At 36.4% G+C, this 7,064-nt stretch overlaps 1 protein-coding gene across 1 annotated transcript in view; it reads left to right on the forward strand.

Moving 5' to 3' along the window:
* Positions 1–830: 830 nt before the first annotated feature.
* LOC113228055 (tachykinins-like) overlaps positions 831–7,064 on the forward strand; it is a 53,674-nt gene continuing 47,440 nt past the window's right edge. The window contains exon 1 of the mRNA XM_026461198.1: positions 831–932. The gene's annotated coding sequence lies outside the window, so the exon portion shown is untranslated. The remainder of the gene's footprint in view (positions 933–7,064) is intronic.

Here is a 7,064-nt window from a genome sequence, read left to right on the forward strand (position 1 = left end):
TTGATTTTAGAGCGAGTATGTCTGTTAAGAAAAATAAATAGATATAATAATATATTGAACACTAAACATGCAACTTAAAAAGATAGGATGGATTGTGCGTAGCGCCTGCGAAAGTTTTATCGTAGCGCTTATCGAGATGCATCTTTCGTAGACTTCAGTCAGACGTAGAGGTCTACGCAAACGATTTGTTATGACTTTGTACTTTGTATTTATTAAAATTCTGGTACAGGTATGTATAGTTAACAGCACATCAAGCTTATACACTTTTGTTCGAATATCGCCTCTATTGCAACGGAACAAGATCCGTCAATGTGTAGCTTGATGTGCTGCCATCAGTACATAACGAGTAGGTATGACTCTAACGTTATCAAATGTTTTTGATTATAATTAAAATTTTCCATAACGAAAATTAATTGGTGCTTTAATTTTTTACAATTGTAGATGAATTACCATCTTTTGTGAAACCTACTGTAATAATATAAGTATATTATTCTCTAGCCCTGCAATTGTATTCAAATATAGTAGGTACATTTGTTAAACAAAAAGGTTGCTCAATTTTTACGCATTTGATAATTTTTATCATATGCCATATTAATCTTTTATGATGATAACTTATGTCATTGTTAAAAGAGATATTCTATGAATTAACAGGAATTATTAAACATATTACAAAAACATCGACATGGAAAACCTATTAAACTTTTTAAGTGTTTCGCCTTTAACGCTATTGGTTGATCGAGTTGTGTGGAGGCGTAGGGTCTCTCCGATTGGCTGCCGGAAAGCGTAAGTAGACGAGTTTTCCCGCGTTAACCATCAGTTGCAAGCTGTTTCTCCGGGCGAATAACTGCTTGCTAACTTGTTTGCATTAAAGTTAAAGTTGGTTTGCAAAACGTGTAAAGGCCTCATTACATTCCGAACTACTGATATTAAAGGTGAGTAATCCCTTTTAATTATGTTATAATTAACACTTTTTTACTATTTTGTTGCAAAAAACTTATTACTTCCCATATAATATATATTCAGGTGAACTGCGTCCAATTGTCCTAGTATGGTGTCATAAGCAGGAATTTTATGAAAATATGGATTCTAAAAATCTTTCTTCAATTTCTAAACTATTGCACCGACGACAGTTGCTTGGATATTCGTACATTTTGAAGTTTTCAGACTTTCTGAGCGATTTGACAATGCAAAGGCGAATTTATGTTATTGCGATACATTTTTGTAGGTAGATGTGAAAAGAAATTCATAATGAAAATAGTACATGTATGGGAAAAAATCACGTGGATGTTACGGTTCTCGTCCGCCCAATAATGTACACTCAGTACAGATATATAGTCTTGACAAAAAATTATTAAAAGCTACATTTTTGTTGTATATATACAAAAAAATTATAGCTACATTATTATAGCTACCACTACCCACTGCTAGTCACGGTTCTCGTCCGCCCAATAATGTACACTCAGTACAGATATATAGTCTTGATAAAAATTTATTAAAAGCTACATTTTTGCTGTATATATACAAAAAAATTATAGCTACATTATTATAGCTACCACTACCCACTGCTAGTCACGGTTCTCGTCCGCCTAATAATGTACACTCAGTACAGAGATAGTCTTTACAAAATTTTTAAAAGCTATATTTTTTTAGTATATACTTATACAAAAAAATTATAGCTTTAATAATGTCTCCAATTTTTTTGTATATACACAAAAATATTATAAGTAGCTTTTGAAAACTTTTGTCAAGACCATAATCTCCGTATTAAGTGTACATTATTGGACGGACGTCAGCCGTGTATAGCAGTGGGACACGTATGTGTAGTGCAGTACGTTTTCGTTTGCGTTTGGTATTAATTACAAGGACTTTATATTTTTCGTGCTAATATACTTAAAGTTTCTACTTATGAAGCCAAAATCTACTATAATTTACACTCTCTAAACCCCCATGGGGTCAGTGCATCAACATATCAACCCATAGTAATACTATTATCCTCTGTTATACACAATGATGGTCACGCTTGCCGTGCTTCGCCGACGGACTCATGAAAAAAGCTGTAGTCTATTCAGCAAACATGCTGAATTTCTTCATTTTTCCTTTCTCATGGATTATTGGACTATCGGTAGATTGTATACGTTACTTTTTACTCCGCTATTACTATGGGAAGATTATTTGGTGTTTTACTAGAAAGCTAAGTAACCGGAACCCATTTGGCAAATAGTTGAACCGTCCTGTCCAGTACGGGATGACGTTCAACTCATAACATGATATCTTACAGTTTTAACATCAGAAAGTAGTAAGCAGCAATATGTTTTGGATAATATTTCCGTAAATTTATGTAACGTGTCAGTCTCTGGGAGCTACATGCATTTTTTGAATAAATAATTATTTGCTTTATACACATTCATGTAACGTCCATTCAAATTCCTTTATTCATAAAAATTCTAAAGACATTCTAGACAATTCTAAAGATATTAGATGAGTATAACAATGTTCAATTTCTGATAGATTTGAGTCTGCATCATCTAAAATTAATTTTAGTTCTTAAAGCTTTTTGTACCCCAGTAGTTGGCTACTGGGTTACAAAAAGCGTTTGATCAACTTTGTGATCGTTCATTTTGGGACATTTATAACCGTACAGGAGTTTATTGTCACTTCATTCGGATGTTTCGTTGCGGCTCTTGCACCATTCGATGTCAGTGAATGTTGCAGGAAATAGAATTGGTACGGTTTTAAAACAAGGTTAAAAGCATAAGCTTTTAGTTCTTTTACAGGTGCGACAAAAACATAATACAATGTTTTTGGCATATGAAAGTGTCTAAAGTGTTTATTTGAAAAGATTTTTTGTGATTTTTATATGTATCGACTTATCCAAAGAACAAAGTCCGATGTAATTATTAGCAAAAACAGAATAAGTGCGTTACGAGAATAATTTCGTTATTCAAACTAAGACCTATGTAAAGGTGTTTTGAGAATTTATATATCTTATTTCGTTTCGGAAATATAAAATCGAACAACAGTCGATCTGACATCCACAGCCAAGAAGAACGAACGAAATGTACTATGTCCTGAAAACTAGTAGTCTTGCAATTAGATCTTTGTTCAACGGATGAGTCGGTATTTGCAGGAGCACCGACTCGACGACAAATCTGTGTGCATAATTAATATTTCTCTGACGCTGACTAAAGTTGTTAAATTTTTATGGACATTCACATTCAAAATATGACTTACATATTTTTGTGATGCTCCACATCGTTTTAGCATCAACCAGCTGGAAGAATGATTTCAGTATTTGACTTTATATTGCTCTAAAAAAATGAAGTCGTCAAAACATTGTATAGGTACCTAGTAAGAATTATGCAATCACAATGATCCGTGTTTATGGTACGATTCTTTAATATGTTAAAGGTTAACGTCATTATCAACCGATATATATTTAGGAAATGAAACTATTTTTCCGGATTGAAATCGCGTATATTTGTTTTTCAAACAAACCGACGTTTGTTTGAAAAAACAAATATACGACGCGATAAAGAGAGGTAAAGAGGGCCAGTTGGTATTCTAGCAATAGTCCTACGTAATTGTGCGCCTGAATTGTGTCTTGTTCTCACATATCTGTATCGCTTCTCACCAGAGACTAGTGTAGTTCCCAGATCGTGTTCCAAAAAAAGGAAGCAGTCCTGACCCTGTCAACTATAGACCTATATCAGTCACTTCCATACTCTGCAAGATTATGGAACGTATACTCAACAACTGTCTCCTGGCGTACCTTAAAGACAAGGGCGATCTATGGGGGATCTTCTTGCGTATGCCTGTCACATATGAAGTGAGGCTATAGAGAAGCAAGGCTTACACTTGCAGTGTATTTCAACGTTTCTAAAGTCATTGACAGGGTCTGGCATGTAAGCCTTTTAAGCAAGCTTCCCTCTTATGGACTTCCCACTGAATTTTGCAATTGGATCTCGGATTTCTTGACGGAACGTTCGATTCGAGTGGTCATAGAAGGCTATTCTTCTGAACATCGGGCGATTGATGCCAGAGTTTCTCAGGGTTCCGTACTGTTTGTAACTCTCTTTCTGCTGTATATCAATGATATGTTAATTTCAGGTACCTTTGCGTTTGCTAATGACAGCACAATTGTATATAGGTACTTAACCAATACAAGGGTCAGTGGAGAGGACATCCATGCTTGTCGAGACTTCACAGTTAGTCGTTTGGATTTGACACATAAGGCGGTCTCCGATTGGGGCGATGCCAATCTTGTCAAAACGCTATCAAAATGCAGGCGTGTGTATTCTACACAAAACGGAGTCCCTTTGACCTGACTCCGACTCTTTGTGATATATCCATACCCACTGCCGACTGTCTCCAGCTACTTGGAAGTGACCCGTCCTTCAATTTGAACTTCGGCAGATACATAGAGTTCATGGCTAAAAATGCATGCAGGCAGCTTGGCATCATTTCAAGGGTGAGGCGTTACTTCACACCAGCTTGTTCTGGTCTCATAACTTTCTACGTTAGTTTTGATTATAGTGACCTTCCCTCCCTACTCTTAGCGCATACGAGAAGGGCACTATAACCTGTGCGCGAACTGGAACCTTACAGTTCACGTTCTGAACCCAGATCAGCCAGTGTACAGGGTTCTCACAGACCTCTGTCACTTGACTTCATCCGGTTCTTCGAGAGGCTAGTGCCTCGGTTGAGCCGCCCCGGGTGCACGTACAGTACCCTCCCTATTTTCCAGATAGGTACCAGAGCTGTAGGAACGCTCTCTTCCCGTTGCGCATTGCATAACAAGCGGTTGCCACTGCTAAGCCGTCGACTCTGAATCCACTATCAAATCTCCTCAGTGGTGGCGGAGCCGTAAGACACGCTCACTTCTCGATGCCGAAAGACGACGTCTTCACCGGAGGACATCTAGCTTATCATCTACTAGCTCTCCGGGCTAGTGCCGGAGATGGGATAGGTCTGCTACATACCAACTGGCCACCTTGGATTCAATCGACAAGCGTATCAAGAGACTTGTAGGTAATTCCAAAATAATAGAGGCGAAGCTGTAGAGCCTTGAACACCGCCATAAAGTTGCCAGTATATCGGTATTCTACAGGATATATCACGGGGAGTATGCGATGGAATTACATTATTGATTCCGCCTTCCGCTTTCCATCACCGGGGAACTAGGTGTAGGCTTGGGTTCCTCCCTAAGTTGCGGATATTCCAAAGATTTGCACCAAGCGTTACGCTTTCACATTTACAGGGCGAACGGCTGTGGAGTGGAACTTTCTGCAGACTTATTCTCTGAATTCTATAACTTGGGCCTTTTCAAGGCGAGAGTGAACCTATTCACTAATACCTATATTATTTAGGTGTGCATGCTCCATCGTCGACCTCATCGTCACTGCCCACCAGGTGAGACGGAGGTCAAATGCGCACTTATACATATTGTAAGAAAAAAGAGTCATTATTATGCATGATTATAACTGTCTAAATTAAATGAACTTTAATTTCTTTTCGAACGTTCGTGATTTGTAGCTAATGCACACAGCATTAATTGAAAAAGGTTTAAATTTTCAAAATTCAAAAGGTTTCAAAATTTCAATTTTTGTGATCATATTATCGAGGATATGATCACAAAAATTGCTCAATTTTGCCCCCCATGTTACCAAGTATTAGTACTTACCTTTTTAGCGGGAAAAACAATCTACGCACAACCGACCACACTGCGCATTAGCGCGACCCTGAAGAGGACAGGAGGTAGCAATTGGAAAGTTCTCGAAAGCTTACAGTATTTGCTAGTGAGCATTTAAAATTGTTCACCAAAATTAGGCTCCTCGCGCGGACGATTGTTCTTGGTACGATATTATTTTATATTAGGCTGTTTAATTAATCATTTTTTTAATTACACACAGTAATATTCACTGCGAAGCGGGTGTATCAATATTTATTCAAAATATGGTGAGATTTTTTTTTTCAATTATGAAAACAAGTTTGAGACACAGGTTGTGGACGCGTCACCAAAATTAGAAATCAGGACTAAAAAAAATATTAATATACTGTAACGTCGACGTAAGAATTTTTCTTTAGTGGCTCCAGGTGAACATTTAGCTATACTTGACTGCAAAAAATATTACATATCTATTTTGGCAACTTATACTACGATTTTCTACTACGCCGCGCAAAAATCATAGCTGGTAAAATCATTCAATACTAGGTATAGCTTTGGCCAGACTGCACAGACGAGTTTCCATAATTCGGAGCAAGCAACCGCGACCAAATGTGACGAACTGACTTTATATTTACTCGTCCTCCATGAAATTGCAAGGAAAGATCAAATGAGACATTCCAAATCAATTCATTTAATTGTTTGTGATACACAGATTATAAAGGCGTTACAAGAAAATAATTTTGAAACATTGTGATCCGCCGTGCGGCATATGAGGATTTCATAGTTTTTAACAATTTTCTTGCAATAATTTTGTAAATACACTATTATAAACTACTTAATTGCAACCTAATACTAAGAAAACATGATAACATGATACTAATAATGAACATAATAAGTTTGCGTAATTGAAAAAAAAAATAGACCACATGAATGAATGAAATATACATTTTATAAGAAATGTAATGTCATATCATTCGGGTAATTAAATAATAAGTTCTTAAATTATGCACGGTTATTGCGACTCCTAATCTCACCTAGAAGTTTGTTGCAGACCTTCGATGCAGTTACAATTACTCTTATCTGAAATAGAGCAGTTTTATATGTTAGTTTTCAGTTGATAAGTAAGGCTCGTCGCCCGTGTGACGAATTAAAGTAAATCAGGATCACGCTTTATGAAAAGTGAAATTTCAAAATATATATATATATATATTAGGGGTGAAAGTATGAAATTGCCGTTTTATTGCAATAGGTTCTTTGAATTTTCATAGAATCTTCATGGTTTGAGGTTTTCGAATGAAACTTTTTTCAAATGGTTTCTGTGATTTTTTTTTTTAAATTTGAAACATTTGAAAATCGACTTTCAATTGTTTTTGTTATTCAATTTAGACAAGAAAGATGG

The sequence above is a fragment of the Hyposmocoma kahamanoa genome, unplaced genomic scaffold (assembly GCF_003589595.1).
Source record: "Hyposmocoma kahamanoa isolate Upper Pololo Valley unplaced genomic scaffold, ASM358959v1 100021, whole genome shotgun sequence".
Taxonomy (NCBI): domain Eukaryota; kingdom Metazoa; phylum Arthropoda; class Insecta; order Lepidoptera; family Cosmopterigidae; genus Hyposmocoma; species Hyposmocoma kahamanoa.